Raw genomic sequence first — 16,800 nt, 5'->3', positions numbered from 1 at the left:
ATAAGAGCAGTAGGTGTCACAGTAGTAAAATAACGAAATAGGGTGTTTGTCATTACCAGCACATACAAAATATAAATGTACATGTCTTACCGTTTACTTCACAACACCCTGCCCTTAGCGTTACCTACGGCTTACCTTAGGGGTGCCCTATGTGTCATTAAAGGGAAGTTTCCAGCTTGGCAAGTAGTTTTAAATGCCAAGTCAAAGGGGTAGTAAACTTACCATAGAGGCCCTGCAGTGGGTGGCAAGGCCACTGCCGTAGGCCCACTAGTAGCATTTAGATTACTGGTCCTGGGTACATGGTATACCGCTTTACAAGAGACTTATAGGTTAACTAAATATGCCAACCAGGTGTACACCAATGTTACCCTTTTTAGGGAAGAACCACATGCACATTAGCACTGTTTAGCAGTGGTAAAGTGCCCAGTGTCCGAAAGAAACAAAAAGAAGATTAGAAAAAAAGAAGTAGGAAGGCAAAAGAGATAACACTGCAAAATGGGGAATTTTCAACCTGTGCATATTTACATCCAATTGTATCCTTGATACAGATAAATGATCGGAGGGTATTAGTATGTTAAATTAACTTTGATATGGGTGCACTAGTTATGAGATATGCTTTAATTCATAATATCACTTTAAAAAGCTGTGTTGCTATAATGGAACCATTTGGAAGGAAGCATGGCACAGTATAAATGTAACAAGTGGCAATGAGCAAAGCTTTCTAATATGTGGGGACATTAAATGATAAAAATGAAAATCTGATTAGGCACAAGGTGAATGGCAAACAACTAATCAAACATGGCAGGCTGAGGTTAGAAACCAATTTAGCATAACAAAAGCAGACAGAAGATGTTTGTGAAGCAGAGCTTAAAATAGTGATAAAAGAGACAAACTGAGAGACTAGGAAAACAATTAGAAAGAGTACTCAAGTTGATATGAAATCAAAAATAACTCAAACGTCTTACATTTTTGAGAGACAAACAAAAGTGAGGTGATCATGACTAGGAGTGGAAGTAACTTGTGTTATTTGATGTTGCATACTGTAAAACATTACTGTAAAATTATGCAACAATATGCAAATTACATGAAATGCATCTCACACAAAAAATGACCAAACTGTTTAGTTGGGTAAAAATTCAACTCAAAAATGTAATTTCAAGTGGATTTCTGGTTTCTTGCATTCAAAATACTGCTTCTAGCATTCAGTTTTGAGCTCAAAATTTACCCAAACAGTCAGCTTGGGTAACACATCTAGCTAAAATATTCAATGACTGCCCATGTTAAAGCACTTACTGCCATTCGTGTCCAGATTTGTAGTTAAAAAATGAACCGAATGGTACATCTTACATTAAAATTGCAGGAAACACAATGCAGTAACTTTACAACGCGGTTGTTACAGCGAACGCGTTGTTACAACATTGCAAATTGTATCAACGACTTGCTGTAGGGGGCGTGCAACACCAGGGAATGTGTTGGATTTTAAATCCAACACCTTGCCTGCTGTTGCACAAACTGGAGTACGAATAGTAATTAATACTATTTCTAATTCCAACGCTCCCCCTACAGCAAGTCGTTGATATGACTTGTGATGTAATGGCACGCATGGTAACAACGCGGTCATTGTAACAAACAAGTTGTAAAGGTATGCGTTGTAAACGCATGCGTTGCATCGTCACATATTCTAAAATTGCGCCATGTGGCATAATGATATAATCTTGCTAATTTTCTAGTTCCCTCTAAGAGAGTGTGCACCAAAAATGGAAGTATCTATTCCAGCTTCTTTCATAACATCCTTTACCCATCTTGCTATGGTGGGAGAGGGAACTGCTCTAAGGGGAGTCCTATGGGATATTAGCAGTTGTTTAGCAGTTCCTCTTAACCTTATGGTTCTTCTTTCATACTCCAACAGGCACTTCACTACACACACACTTTCATTCTGTGGAAAAAGGGATAGGAAACTAAAACTGACATCATTTTAGTTTGTCTTTCTGAGAAAATACAGACAACTTCTGTCTAGTATGCCCTACTGGTGATATCTAATGCATTAACGTCTGACTTTCGTCTGAAGAAAACTATTCACAGTAAAGCAGTGAGTTTATAAGATGTTTTCTTTATTGAGAGTGTAGAGTTCTTACCCCAGTTTGTAATTAGTCTGAGGACATCCCTCACATACCATAGGGCAGGATATTTGGCTAATGGTGGGTTTAAAACACACATACTTCTCAATAATCTTTAGCTAATACGTTTTGACCTACCAAGGTACAGTCTACCAAGCAGTGCCCGGCTGCAATGGCCAATCTGTAGACATTAACAGTTCGATATGCCAGACCTGACGTAAAAATCTCAGATAAGAAGTTGATAACTTGAACTAGATCCGCTGAAATGGGATTGTAGTTCCGTCGAAGGTACCAACAAACCCATTGACGCCAAGCCAATCTATAAGCTTTCCTTGTGCCAGGCGCCCAAGATTCTGATATGACTCTGAAAGCGCTCTCTGAAAGTTCTGGCAGCTGCCACTGTCTCCTGAAATCCTCCATGCCATCAGTGAAAGAAGGCCCTGATGTACAAGGAGGTGACATTCTCCTTGAGTACCTATGATTACTTCCTCGAAAGTAGGTAAAAGGATAGGAAAGTCCACACTAATTTCCATCAAGATTGGAAACCATGCCTGGGATCTCCAGAGGGGTGTTATTACTACTACTATCTCACTGTTCCTGCGAACTTGTAACAGAAGTCATGGAAGCATGGCAAAAGGAGGGAAGGCACAGGGTGCTCAACTGTGCCAATTTTGAAGGAACGCATCTACCCCCAAGGCCTGAGGGTCTGGCCTACAGCAGAAACAATTGTGTAGTTGGGTGTTGACTCTGTCTGCAAACAGATCTATTCCAAAGGGTCCCCGGATTGACTGAATGGTCAGAAAGATTTCCCTGTCTAGTCTCCAGTTGCTGGAATCTTTAGAATTCCTGGAGAACCAGTCTGCTGTTCAGTTGTTCAAGCCCGGAATATGTTCCCCAATCACTGAGATGCCCTTGTTGAGGCAAGATGCCCAAAATTTCTTGGTTAGGTCTGACAGTTCCTTGGAGTGAGGGCCCCCCATCTTGTTCATGTATCTGACTGCAGATACGTTGACCATGCGAAGCATGACTGAACACTTCATTAAACCCTTGGTAAAGCTCCGGATTGCAAAGGAGCCTGTCAGTAGTTCTAGGCAATTGATATGTAACTCCTTCTCCTGAACTGTCCAGAGTCCCCCTGTTGATGAGTGTCCACCTGTGGCACCCCACCCCTCTAAGCTTGCATCCAAATCTAATATTATGTCTGGTTCTTCCCAATAAATGGCCCTGCAGTTCCACGCCTCTGCATTCCTCAGCCACCAGAGTATCTCTTGCCTTGAGTCTGAGTCCAGGTGAACTTCCTGAGAATATGATTGATTCGATCTGCAGGCTTTGGCTTTGAGTCTCTGAAGGGCCCGGTAATACAGGGGCCACAGATATATGGCTCGGATAGTCGAGGACAAGAGACCTAGCACCCTTACTAATGTCCTTAACAGGAATCCCTGATTCTTTAGAATTCCCCTTAACTCATTTCGAAGTTTTCTCAGCTTTTCCCCAGATAATTTCAATTCTGCTTGAATTGTATTTACTGTAAAACCCATGATCTGAGTGACCTGACTTGAAGTGGTGGGCGATTTGTTGGTGTTTATAACAAACCCAGGTGTTCTAAGAGTTGTATTGTGAGGTATTTGTGTTGTGATGCTACCTCTCTGGATTGAGCAATTATTAAAATGTCGCCTAGGTACAAAATGTATCTTACTCCTTTGCTTCTTAGCCAACCTACTACTGGGCGTAGTACCTTGGTGAAACACCAAGGGGCTGATAAAAGTCTGAAGGGGAGGCTTCAAAACTGCCAGAGTTTCCCTCCCAGATTAATTGGAGAAATTTCTGATGTGGTGGCCAGATAGGGATAGTCAGGTATGCATCTTTCAGATATAGTTGAGTTACGTTAAAATACCAAAATTACTCCAGTTGCCTCGGTGTAATTAAAATTTCTCCCAGGCCTATTCATAACTAAGAGCAAAGCAGATATGTTGCATTTCCTGTCCAAAGCCATATCAAACTGGGGTAAATGGAGATTATAGTGAAAGATAGGACACTTGAATGTCGAGGACTTATAATAAATAAAAGTTTAAAAGGAGAGGCAAAAGAGATAGAGAATGAAAATAGGAGGATCAATATCCTAGATTTTGAGTGTTAAATATTCCTTTCTGCCTGAGCTGGGCAACATTGAGTTTGTTGAACTGGAACCACATAATCCAAGAATGTATGACTTTTGTCTGAATAGGAATCTTGGTTTCTGGAACCAAACTGGTCGCTGGAATGAACCTCCAGAAATCTAACAAGTTGTACAATAATATCATCTGTCAGAAATATTATTTCCTTAATATCGTATACAAATAGTTTTATCGCACTTGGAGTAGAATTTCTGTTATTAACTCCAACAGGTGACATTTTTGAAAATTACATTTTGGACAAAATATTTCTGTCTGACAATATTTTGTTTCAATATTCTGGTTCAAAACTTCTTTGCCTGGGAAACCAGCAGCTAATTGAAAGGAAATTATGTATTCTCCAGGTATGGCGGATAAGAAATGCATGGTATCTATATATGCATTCATGAAAACTTTTCCTATTCTGTGATATTTGGACCCTGAAATGGCTGTAAATAGTTTTCTTAACCTCTACTTTCTTCCTAAAGGAATCACCTGATTAATTATTTGTGCTGGTGCCCTCTGTTTATCTTTGAAAAGTCTGCAATGAATCTCATTTGTTAGAAATTGGATTTCTGGTTGGCAGAGGTATGCTCCCTGTCCAAGCAGGCATCCAAACATGGTTAGGGTAAATCAGATACACGCCATAAATTAACCTGTGTTAACCCGCTGATAACTTGGCACATTGCAGAAAGGCTTACATTCAGAGGCAATGTTTAAAGGATTTGTGCAACAATTCAAATAGTAACACAGTGAAAACACCACAAACAGACTCTACAGGTTTGAAAAATAGATATGCAATTTTATAAATAAACCTCGACCAAAATGAACAAAATCCAATAAGTAAAAATCATTACTGTGAAAAAAGCGCTTAGAAGCAATAAGCGCCTTTGGGGTTATCTGGTCACTGGACTGGGGAATAGTCAAGAGTTCAGGCTGACTGCCATGGAGAACGGGCCGAATGAAGGAGCCACACATGGCCCGCTGAAGAAAAGTACCTTGATCCTGGTCGCATGAGCGAGATATGGAGTGCAGCCGAGCGATGCTTCGGTGTCAGTACCACAGTCAAGGTGATACATCGATTTTCTCCACGCAACAAAGGTGAAGCACCAGTTCCAAAGACAAAGCACTGGTTCCAAGATGAGTTAGTTCTGAAGCCGATGCACTGGGTTTCTCCTCGCAGTCGAGGGAGTATGTCGATCTTCTATATCTGCCGTAGTTCCAATGCAGTACCAATGGAGATGTGCTGCCCACGTGCAATGCGCCGGTTCCGTTTTCCGCAACAGCAGTGACGCGTCAATTCTGCTCACGGAGCAGAGGATGCTTCGGTTCCACTGGAGCAAGTACCTAGATCCACTTTCAGTGGACCAGGCACAGGAGCAGGATGTAGTACTTTGATATCCCTGAGTCTTAAAACAGGAGGAATGCCAGCATGCCCTTGGAGATCACTCTGGGTTCAAATAAGGTAGTCAAATCCCTCCTTAGATGGTAGCAGGCAGCAGGGCAGCACAGCAGAAAAGCAGTTTCTCCAGAGCAGCAGTCCAGTGGGTGGCAGTCCTTCCTCCCGGCAGACTTATTTACAGGTCCAGTAGTGTCTGATGTGGTTGGGTCAGAGAAATAGTACTCATACCCAGTTGTGCCTTTGAATTCGGTGTTACTTCTAAGAGGGGCTTTGAAGTGCACAGAGGTCCTCCCTTCCCAGCTCTGGCTCCAGATTCACTACAAGGGGGTATATAGCCCTTTGTGTGGGGACAGGACACCGCCTAATCAGGTGTGTCAACTCCTCCCTACCATCTCGCCCAGGATGGCCCATCAGTATGTGGATGGCTACTCAGTCACACCTATGCTCCATTTGAGTGTGGCTTTCTAGAGGGATTTTGTTTTTAATAGAGTATTATATATCGCAAACTTGACCCGAATAGGGTATCAGAGCGCTTTACATAGCACCAGTTTCGTTACATGAGGACACAAAGATACGCAAGATCCAGCTGTTAACCACCACAGATGTGTATTGGAGACAGGCTGAAAGCACACAGGGCTATGAGCAGAAATATGCCATCTTTCTAAAAGTGTAATTTCTAAAAGGGTAATGATAAATTTGACTTTACCAGTAGAGACAAATTATCATTACCATTCCAATGATATGAAACATGAAAGTTCCATTCCTTCTCAATCAGGAATTTCAGCTTTTAAGTGTAATAAAGAATTCCCAATGTTAACCTATGAGAGCGGTAGGCCTCACAATAGTGAAAAATGAATTTTGGTGTTTTTCACTACCAGGGCATGCACACCTTAAAATTACATGTCCAACCTTTTCGATTATACAGCACCTGCTCTACAGGTTACCAAGGGCCTAACGTAGGGGCGACTTATATGTAATTAAAGGGGAGTGTAAGGCTTGGCAAGGGTTTCTAAAATGCTAAGTAGGCATGTCGGTGTAAACTGCACCCACAGGCCCTCCAGTTGCAGGCCTGAAACGTGTTTAAAGTGCGGTTGGCTCAATCAGTGCTGCAGGCCTACTAGTAGCATTTAATTTACAGACTCTGGGCACATATAGTGCACTCTACTAGGGACTTGCATATACATTAAATATACCAATTGTGGATATCAAATAAACTGTGTGTTAGGGGAGAAGCATGTGCACTTAAGCACTGGTTGGCAGTGGTAAAGTGCTCAGAGTCCTCAGGCCAACAAAAAAGTTCAGCAAAGAAACAAAGTAAGCAGGCAATGGAGGAAGACCACCATAATGCTGTCAGGTCTAACAACCATGCTTTGTAATTGTTTTGTGTCATGCTTTGCATAAAATACATTTTAAGATTAACTCTGTAACACCTTGTAACAGAGAACAGCAGAAACTCATGTAGTCAATTGTCCTCATCCATTGTAATAGATTGTTTCTGCCAAATCAGTGAACAGCCACTTTATAACAATATCATTATGGGCATTATTTAGAGTTTGCTGGATAGCAAACTCCATCAAAAAATGGGTATCCCGTCCACTGTATGACAAGTGCCATAGGCTATGAGGCACGTATAATAAGGTATTCGTGATAGCCACCATGTTTGTGACAAAGTATCTCATTCTCAAATCTCTAAATAAGTCGCTTAATAAGGAAACTTGATGGAAATGTAATCTGCAAAGTAACAAAGTACAAGATAAGCTGTTTGTTTGATCTGATAATTATCATCAAATTCCATAAATATTGATCTAAATGCAGAAGATGGTTTGCAAAGAGTAACTAAAGCCAGAGTGAAAGCTAAGTGGACCACATTTATTGACAATAGGAATAGAAATTACATTTTAAGAAGTGTTATTATACTCAATATCAAGTTGACTTTAGAATTACAGAACACAAAGTGGTTTCAATGGGATCTAAATAATCAATCGGTATAACGTTTGTGGCCATTAGTATGTCCCTTCTTAAAGGGAATGCTTAGGCTCAGAAAGATTTCTTACACATTTGACCTGGGTAGTTGTCAGTTTTTGTAGATAATATTATTCTACACACTATCGCCACACTTGTAAATTACCTAAATCAATTATTTCGTTGATACTCATGAAAGGTGATCTTTTGGATGAACTAACTGCATTCCGCCCAATAAACTATTAAACACTAACGGGCTGATTACAATGCCAGGGGGACACCGTCTCTTAAACTGGACCAGCCGACCTCCAGTCTGCAGTCACGCCTGCCTGATTTGGATGTGACGGAACACTGATTGGTCGCATTCCGACATTTCCCTATTGGAGCATGTGTTATGGCCATAAACCGCCTGCAGCACATGCTTCCAAAGGGAAATGGGAGGTTGTGTTAATCCCTGCACCTCGTGGCAGGCACTTTAAGGTGCAGGGATTAACAGACGGGCATGCTAAGGGCACTGAACACACTTTCTGAAAGGGTTTCCATGTCGGAAAGGCCGGCATGGCAACATTGCCAGACACCGTGCATCGTATTCCCAAGAGTGGAAAGACTGCCCTGTGGGATAACGGGTTGGCCTTGACTGTCATCCTTGAGCCCTTCGGAAGCCAGCCAGAATGACTGGCCGGTTTGAAGTCCGACAGGCTCATTCATAATCAGTCGGTCTGACTTGAAACCGACGATGGCGGCCTTTGGTCTGAGGCTTTCTGACCGTCATCATAATAGGCCCCTAACTCTGCAATGTATTCTAAGATTTTACCACTTTCACTTATAGGTGTGTTAGATCAAAATGATGGGGCTCATATATAATTTGGTGGGTCTTCTGCCAGGCTGTCAGATTTACAGAGGCCATGACTTCTGCTGCCCTCTCAGAAGACCTCCCACCTTACTTCGATATGAGGACGGGTCCTGACTGCCTTCAGCGGAGTCACCACTTTGATGGCTCCATTGAAGGTAGTAATCATCAATAACAACAAGAGAGAGAGGGCATGAGTACACTCCTGTACCCCAGTCAAATATATATTAACAACAAAGGAGTGACTGAAATTGAAATGATATCAATATGAAATAGTGAGGTGTGATAATGTCCTGCTTTGTGCCGCAAGTGTGATCAATACTCACACACTTGCAATCACCTAGCAAGAGACCGTCTGTCTCCCTATGTGCGCCCAATAGGTCCCCCTCTAAGGATGGAACCTGGTGGGCTTAATAACCACCCAGTGTTGGAAAAAAGGAAAGGAACCTTACTTTTTAGAAGGACCCTCACTCACCACTAGTTGGTGACATGCTTCATCATTGGGTCCCCGCTGGGGTGACCGAATGTCCCCCCAGCGTGCTACAACGCCTGGTTACAGCGGAGCGGGATGTGGTGAGTGCAACAGTGCCCAAATTAGGAGGTGACTAAACATGAATGTGTAAGTGTATTAAAAAATGCAAGGTTGTGCCTTTACAAAAATCTTTAATAATGGCCAGCCTGCATTGAGTAAAAACAAAGTGGACGGACTCTGCAGGTTCTGAGTTAAGGAACCGGAGTCCTAGTCTGGGTCAAAAAATGGTCAACATGTTTCTGCTGTAAATTTGCACTTAGCTCAGCATTCGTCAGGACCTAAGCAAAAGTCCTCCGGTGGTGTACGCGCGCTAAGGCGTATTCTCCCAGGAGGCTCGAAATGTGAAAAAATATATATACAGTGTTGAAATTCGGATGGTTTTCGTAATTTACCCACTACAATTTCAGTAGGGATATATAAAAAAACCTGTAAGGAAAGAGAAGACAGACAAAAAACATAAAAGGATAAAAATTAGCCAATTCGTTCCTTCAATCAGATGCAATTATTAGCATTGACCACTGTGTGTGCAGCCTTTGGCATAAGACATATTTTGTGTCGCACCAAATTTAAGGTGCTGCCCCACGTTCAGGGGTTAGTTGCACCTGGATCAACCTCATTACCCGTCCGTATAGTAGAACGGATATCAAGTAGTTGCTTAGCTGAGTAAATCATGGCGAGCAATATACTATTCGTTTCACAGTCGTGAAACGAAAAAAGGGGCAGTGTTTTGAAAAGATGTTGTTGTTTTATCATTCACAAATACTAAAGATCAATAACATGAGGCTGACAGGGAACCCCCCTTCTCAGAGAGGGAGAGAAATAGTTGCATTTGTCGTGGAAGTAATTAGACCCACCTCCTTAGAGGCAAATTCACGCCCCTTCGAAAAAGACAGCGTGGGACTCCTTCACGCGGTGTTAATCTGATGGAGACAGAAACCGCATGGAGTCAACACGAGCAAGGTGGTCAAAGGATCAAGTTTCCGAAGAAACAATAGCTAGAAGGACTTACTTTCACCTCCGCGGCTCCCCTCCGTGTACCTACTCACTCGGCTGCTGTCTTCCGGGAGTGCAAAGAAACGGGAGGGAGCGGCTTAAGAGCACCCGTTCCGTGAATGGTTCAGGGGCCCACGTGGGTGGATGACATAGACGGCTTAGTGAACGCGCCCTTCTCTGTTAAAGCTATACAGGCCCGTGAATGGTGTAAGAAAGGCAGGGTTCGAATCCCGAATCGGATTCAGATACATTTCAGTTTGTTCACCCGGATTGCTCAGAGATTAAAAATCAAAAATCAAAAATCAAAAATCCAGGGGCCAATGCTGTATAAACGGTTAGATTAAAATTAGTTAATTAAAGACCCTGTGTAGAGATCATGGTACTGGAACTGGAACACGGGTGTCCTGCAATAATATACGCAAATGGCGTAGAACATGCATTCAAGGTGGATAATCATACCAATCAGAAAGGCTCCAACCAAGTACATTGGGATATGCAAGAGGGAACAAGGGACCTCACCAACACCATACCAACAGATCAGAGACCAGGTCCCAGCAACGCGAAACCCTAGTGGTTAACTTATCCTCTCACAGCCTTTCACAACCTGAAGCAGAAGTACTGGAAAAAGGACTAGGTTTCATCCCTACTCCTAGTCTTGATCGCTTCAAACTCCACTGTGATCTGAACCAGTTTTTTAGGAAACTCCGGTTAAAATTTTTTTTGGAATCCACTGCGAATAACTTTTTTTTTAATCCACTGCGAAAGACCAAGTGGAAAGGATGGAAAGTGACACCAATTTTAAACTGAAATCAACTTTTACACCGCCCCTACACACCGTCACACCAGAGATTCTGGCTTTTGAACAGGCTGTGTTCAAGGAAGTGGAAGAGTTGCAAGAACCCACCCCTTTTAAGAACCTAACCGCTGACGAATTTAAAGCAATTCAATCCTTAAAGAAGAACAAGGACATTGTCATCAAGAGTGCGGACAAAGGGGGAGGGATCGTGATTCTCATCAAAGGAGATTATGAAACCGAGTGTCGACGACTTTTGAGTAATATCGTTAACTACATCCCCCTTGAAGTGAACCCAACAGATGATCTGAGAGATGAAATCTGTGAAATAGTGTCAACGGCAGAAAGGGATGGTTGGATCACTAAGAAGGAGGCAGACTTCTTGACAACGTCGGAGGGACGTGTCCCCTATTTCTACGTACTACCGAAAATACATAAGAATGTGCTACCTCCCCCCGGGAGACCGATTGTCTCCGGACTGGGCTCACTCCTGGAGCCCCTCTCGCAATACTGTGACTTCTTTCTAAGAACAATCGTGCAATCCACCAGTACCTATCTCAAAGACACAAAGAGTTTCCTTCATTTGCTCAGCACAATCACCTTGCCCAGTGACTCTTGTTTCCTTGTCACGATGGATATCGAGAGTTTGTGCACCTGCATTCCGCAGGATGAGACCATTAAGGTGGTCAAGGAAGCACTAGACCGAGCGGTCTGGAATTTCAACACCACTCGTGACTTCGTAGTTGACTGCGCCACCCTGGCCCTGAAACGCAATTTTTTCGAACATGATGGGAAGATCTATTTGCAAACAACAGGGACGTCGATGGGCAGCACATTTGCCCCATCGGTGGCAGGGCTCTACGTTTTCGATTTCGAGTCAAACCACATTCTGAATCCCACGAACCCATACGGCAATAACATCGCCGTATGGCGACGCTATATAGACGATATGTTTATGATTTGGCAGGGTGATGAGACCACACTATTTGAGTTCTTTTCTTGGGTCAACACTTGCGATGACCACCTGAGATTTACTCATGAACACTCCCATGAAGAACTAACATTTTTGGATGTTACCATCAAGAGGGAAGGCAACCGGCTTGAAACTGAAACCTTCTACAAGCCAACCGCAAAAAACAATTTGCTACATTTCACCAGTTACCACCCCCGGGCCCTACGGGAGAATCTCCCTTACGGGCAGTATTTGAGGATACGGCGAAACTGTAGCAATTTGTCCACTTATAAACAACAAGCAACTGCACTGACCGCCAAACTGGAAAACAGAGGGTACCCGAAGGGGATAATAAACAAGAGCCAGAAGAGGGCTAGACACCAACAAAGGAATGCTCTTTTGGAAGATAATCCTCCAGCAGAAAATGGTGTGATTCCTTTGACGTGTGTAACAACTTTCAACCCGCTATCTAATGCAGTGAGCAAATGCATATCTAAAAATTGGAGGATCATCACCAGCAATAAGACACACTGGCAGAAGCCTCTTTTTTCGTACAAAAGGGCTACAAGTCTCAAGGACTCCCTGGTCCACACGCGACCAAGGGAAGAAAGAAATAACAACCCAACACCGAATGTTCTTAATGCATGGGGATTACCACCAGTCACAGGTCACCACCCTTGTGGGAATTGCAATATCTGCCACCTCACCGCACATACCAAGTTTCTAGACTTGACAGACGGCACACGCTGGGAATAGCGCAGCCACACGAATTGTAATACCTCGAATGTCGTGTACTTGATCACCTGTAGATGCAGACTACAATACGTGGGAATGACATCAAGACGCATAAAAATCAGAATATGCGAACATCGTAGCAACATACGCTGTAAGAAATCAACTACAAAATTGACATCCCATTTCTTACAAACTAATCACACACCAAATGATCTGGAATGGACAATCCTTGAGCACTTGAATAGCGTTTCTGAGTCCTCCTTATTCGAGAAAGAACAACGCTGGGTGTATCGTCTGGGCACTAATAAAACTGGCCTTAATGATGAGATACCATGGGGTAGTGTGCTCAAGAGATAGAATTGTCCGTTTTCAGTTTTCCACTTTTCCCTTTTTGCCAATTTTTTTGCTTGGAGTTACCACCTGTTAGTACTAGCTTCTGAGCATCTATTTAGTATCCCATTACGTATAGAGGTATACTCACCAGCAGATGGATAGGCACAGGTCCCCACATATGAACATCTATCCAGGTTTCCACTCACTCCCTCGGAGGTAACAAAACGTTGGCCCACCCATGAGTCTGTACCTGTTTTGCGGTCTTAACACCATTACACCATTAGACCATGGTTTAGTCACATACCAACCTCCCCCTTCCTGATTGGTATGATTATCCACCTTGAATGCATGTTCTACGCCATTTGCATATATTATTGCAGGACACCTGTGTTCCAGTACCATGATCTCTACACCGGGTCTTTAATTAACTAATTTTAATCTAACCGTTTATACAGCATTGGCCCCTGGATTTTTGATTTTTGATCTCTGAGCAATCCGGGTGAACAAACTGAAATGTATCTGAATCCGATTCGGGATTCGAACCCTGCCTTTCTTACACCATTCACGGGCCTGTATTGCTTTAACAGAGAAGGGCGCGTTCACTAAGCCGTCTATGTCATCCACCCACGTGGGCCCCTGAACCAATCACCGAACGGGTGCTCTTAAGCCGCTCCCTTCCGTTTCTCTGCACTCCCGGAAGACAGTAGCCGAGTGAGTAGGTACACGGAGGGGAGCCGCGGAGGTGAAAGTAAGTCCTTCTAGCTATTTTTTCTTCGGAAACTTGATCCTTTGACCACCTTGCTCGTGTTGACTCCATGCGGTTTCTGTCTCCATCAGATTAACACCGCGTGAAGGAGTCCCACGCTGTCTTTTTTGAAGGGGCGTGAATTTGCCTCTAAGGAGGTGGGTCTAATTACTTCCACGACAAATACAACTATTTCTCTCCCTCTCTGAGAAGGGGGGTTCCCTGTCAGCCTCATGTTATTGATCTTTAGTATTTGTGAATGATAAAACAAAAACATCTTTTCAAAACACTGCCCCTTTTTTACCTTAACGTTTCACGACTGTGAAACGAATAGTATATTGCTCGCCATGATTTACTCAGCTAAGCAACTACTTGATATCCGTTCTACTATACGGACGGGTAATCAGGTTGATCCAGGTGCAACTAACCCCTGAACGTGGGGCAGCACCTTAAATTTGGTGCGACACAAAATATGTCTTATGCCAAAGCCTGCACACACAGTGGTCAATGCTAATAATTGCATCTGATTGAAGGAACGAATTGGCTAATTTTTATCCTTTTATGTTTTTTGTCTGTCTTCTCTTTCCTTACAGGTTTTTTTTTTTATATATCCCTACTGAAATTGTAGTGGGTAAATTACGGAAACCATCCGAATTTCAACACTGTATATATATTTTTTCACATTTCGAGCCTCCTGGGAGAGTACGCCTTAGCGCGCATACACCACCGGAGGACTTTTGCTTAGGTCCTGACGAATGCTGAGCTAAATGCAAATTTACAGCAGAAACATGTTGACCATTTTTTGACCCAGACTAGGACTCCAGTTCCTTAACTCAGAACCTGCAGAGACCGTCCACTTTGTTTTTACTCAATGCAGGCTGGCCATTATTAAAGATTTTTGTAAAGGCACAACCTTGCATTTTTTAATACACTTACACATTCACGTTTAGTCACCTCCTAATTTGGGCACTGTTGCACTCACCACATCCCGCTCCGCTGTAACCAGGCGTTGTAGCACGCTGGGGGGGACATTCGGTCACCCCAGCGGGGACCCAATGATGAAACATGTCACCAACTAGTGGTGAGTGAGGGTCCTTCTAAATAGTAAGGTTCCTTTCCTTTTTTCCAACACTGGGTGGTTATTAAGCCCACCAGGTTCCATCCTTAGAGGGGGACCTATTGGGCGCACATAGGGAGACAGACGGTCTCTTGCTAGGTGATTGCAAGTGTGTGAGTATTGATCACACTTGCGGCACAAAGCAGGACATTATCACACCTCACTATTTCATATTGATATCATTTCAATTTCAGTCACTCCATTGAAGGTAGGCCATCGCGACCGCATGAAGCGCCAGCATCTCCCATGCTCTTCGATTAGGCCGTGGGCAGCGGATGCAGTGGCTGCCACGGGCGGCCTAATGCCTAGCTATGCCACTGTGTTCTTTCTGCAAACACAACAGTGATGGACAGAATGTGGATCAATGTCACACATTCACCCCAGTCCAAAGATCTGGGCCCAAATCCATCGTTTTTCCACTCCACACCACCCTTGGTTAGATAATGGCGATATGCAAATCAGCGCTGACCCTGTGTCCCATGGGAACAGTCCAGTCCGAACTACAAAAGCCATGTCCTTCCCAGAACGGAAACAAGCATCCGAGGACCGGCCCGGTTTCGAGGTAACACCTCTCATCAGCCCGGCTAGCTTGATTCCAGTGGTGTGGAGTGCCTGGGACTCACGTCTGAGCATCCCCAGTACACTTAGAGCGGTAATTGCAAACACAACAGTGATGGACAGAATGTGGATCAATGTCACACATTCACCCCAGTCCAAAGATCTGGGCCCAAATCCATCGTTTTTCCACTCCACACCATCCTGGGTTAGACAATGGCGATATGCAAATCAGCGCTGACCCTGTGTCCCATGGGAACAGTCCAGTCCGAACTACAAAAGCCATGTCCTTCCCAGAACGGACACAAGCATCCGAGGACCGGCCCGGTTTCGAGGTAACACCTCTCATCAGCCCGGCTAGCTTGATTCCAGTGGTGTGGAGTGCCTGGGACTCACGTCTGAGCATCCCCAGTACACTTAGAGCGGTAATTGCAAACACAACAGTGATGGACAGAATGTGGATCAATGTCACACATTCACCCCAGTCCAAAGATCTGGGCCCAAATCCATCGTTTTTCCACTCCACTGTGTTCTTTCTGCCTTAAGTGAAGCTGCCTCTGCGACGGCCCACTGAAGCAAAGTGAGCACCTAGCTTAATGCTTTGGCTCTGCAGAGTTTTTTCTCTTTCAAGAATAAATCGCCAAAGCGAGAGCGTATTTTTGGGGTTATTAAAAAAGTATTTGTTGCAATGTAATAATCGGGCTACTCTCTCTGGTTATATTGCATTTTAGAATGATATGTTTCTATCTGTTTCAAACTAACCGTGTGTCCAAAAGCTGCTTTTAAAACATATATTTAGATTCTAGAATGAGGACATGAAATGTATTTGCCTCTGACCTTTAGCAAAAAAGATCACATGGACTCCTTCCAATGAAATCTGAAATCTAACACTTACAGGCTTTAGCCATCCCAGGTTGACATTTTTATTCCACAAAATTGGAAACGAAAGCTTTCATATTTATTTTCGAAAGACCATTTTCAAAAGTTCACACATGAGACGGAATATGTAATTCAGAGTTCGTTTTTAAACTGCTGTCTTTCCCTTCTGCACTAATTGATTTTGCTTTTTGTTTTAAACCCTGTTACATTGAAATAACGGGCTTAAACGTATAGAAAGCAACAGGCGTAAAGATAATCTAAAAGAAAGCAATACGCATGCAGAGTTTAGGCGGGTGTTAATAACTGTGAAGAAAATGTCGAATTATGAGTGCACGCGCTAATTGTTTATTGTTCTGCGTTTATTTTCCAGGTCTGAAGGGGAAAGCTCGAGAAGTGTCAGGTATGTCGTCAATTAGCTCGCGCGCTTTGTGTTCTGGCAGTGCTGGGGGAGTTGAACGTTTTAATGAAACCGTGTGCTTTGTTTTCTGCCTGACTGACTGGTTGATTACCCCTGCCCCATTCATGCTCAAGGTCTGTGCCTTGCATTTAAAGAGAAAGTGGACGCAGCAGCAGCAGGCCGACAAAATGTTCTTCGAAAAAAAATATGCGGTGTTCTTTATAGACAAATGCGACTGCAAGCCTTCTAAATTAATCCTGTTCTTTATTCACTCACACGTACAGTATT

Source organism: Lissotriton helveticus, chromosome 9 (genome assembly GCF_964261635.1).
Source record: "Lissotriton helveticus chromosome 9, aLisHel1.1, whole genome shotgun sequence".
NCBI lineage: Eukaryota > Metazoa > Chordata > Amphibia > Caudata > Salamandridae > Lissotriton > Lissotriton helveticus.
This window is presented reverse-complemented; position numbering follows the sequence as displayed.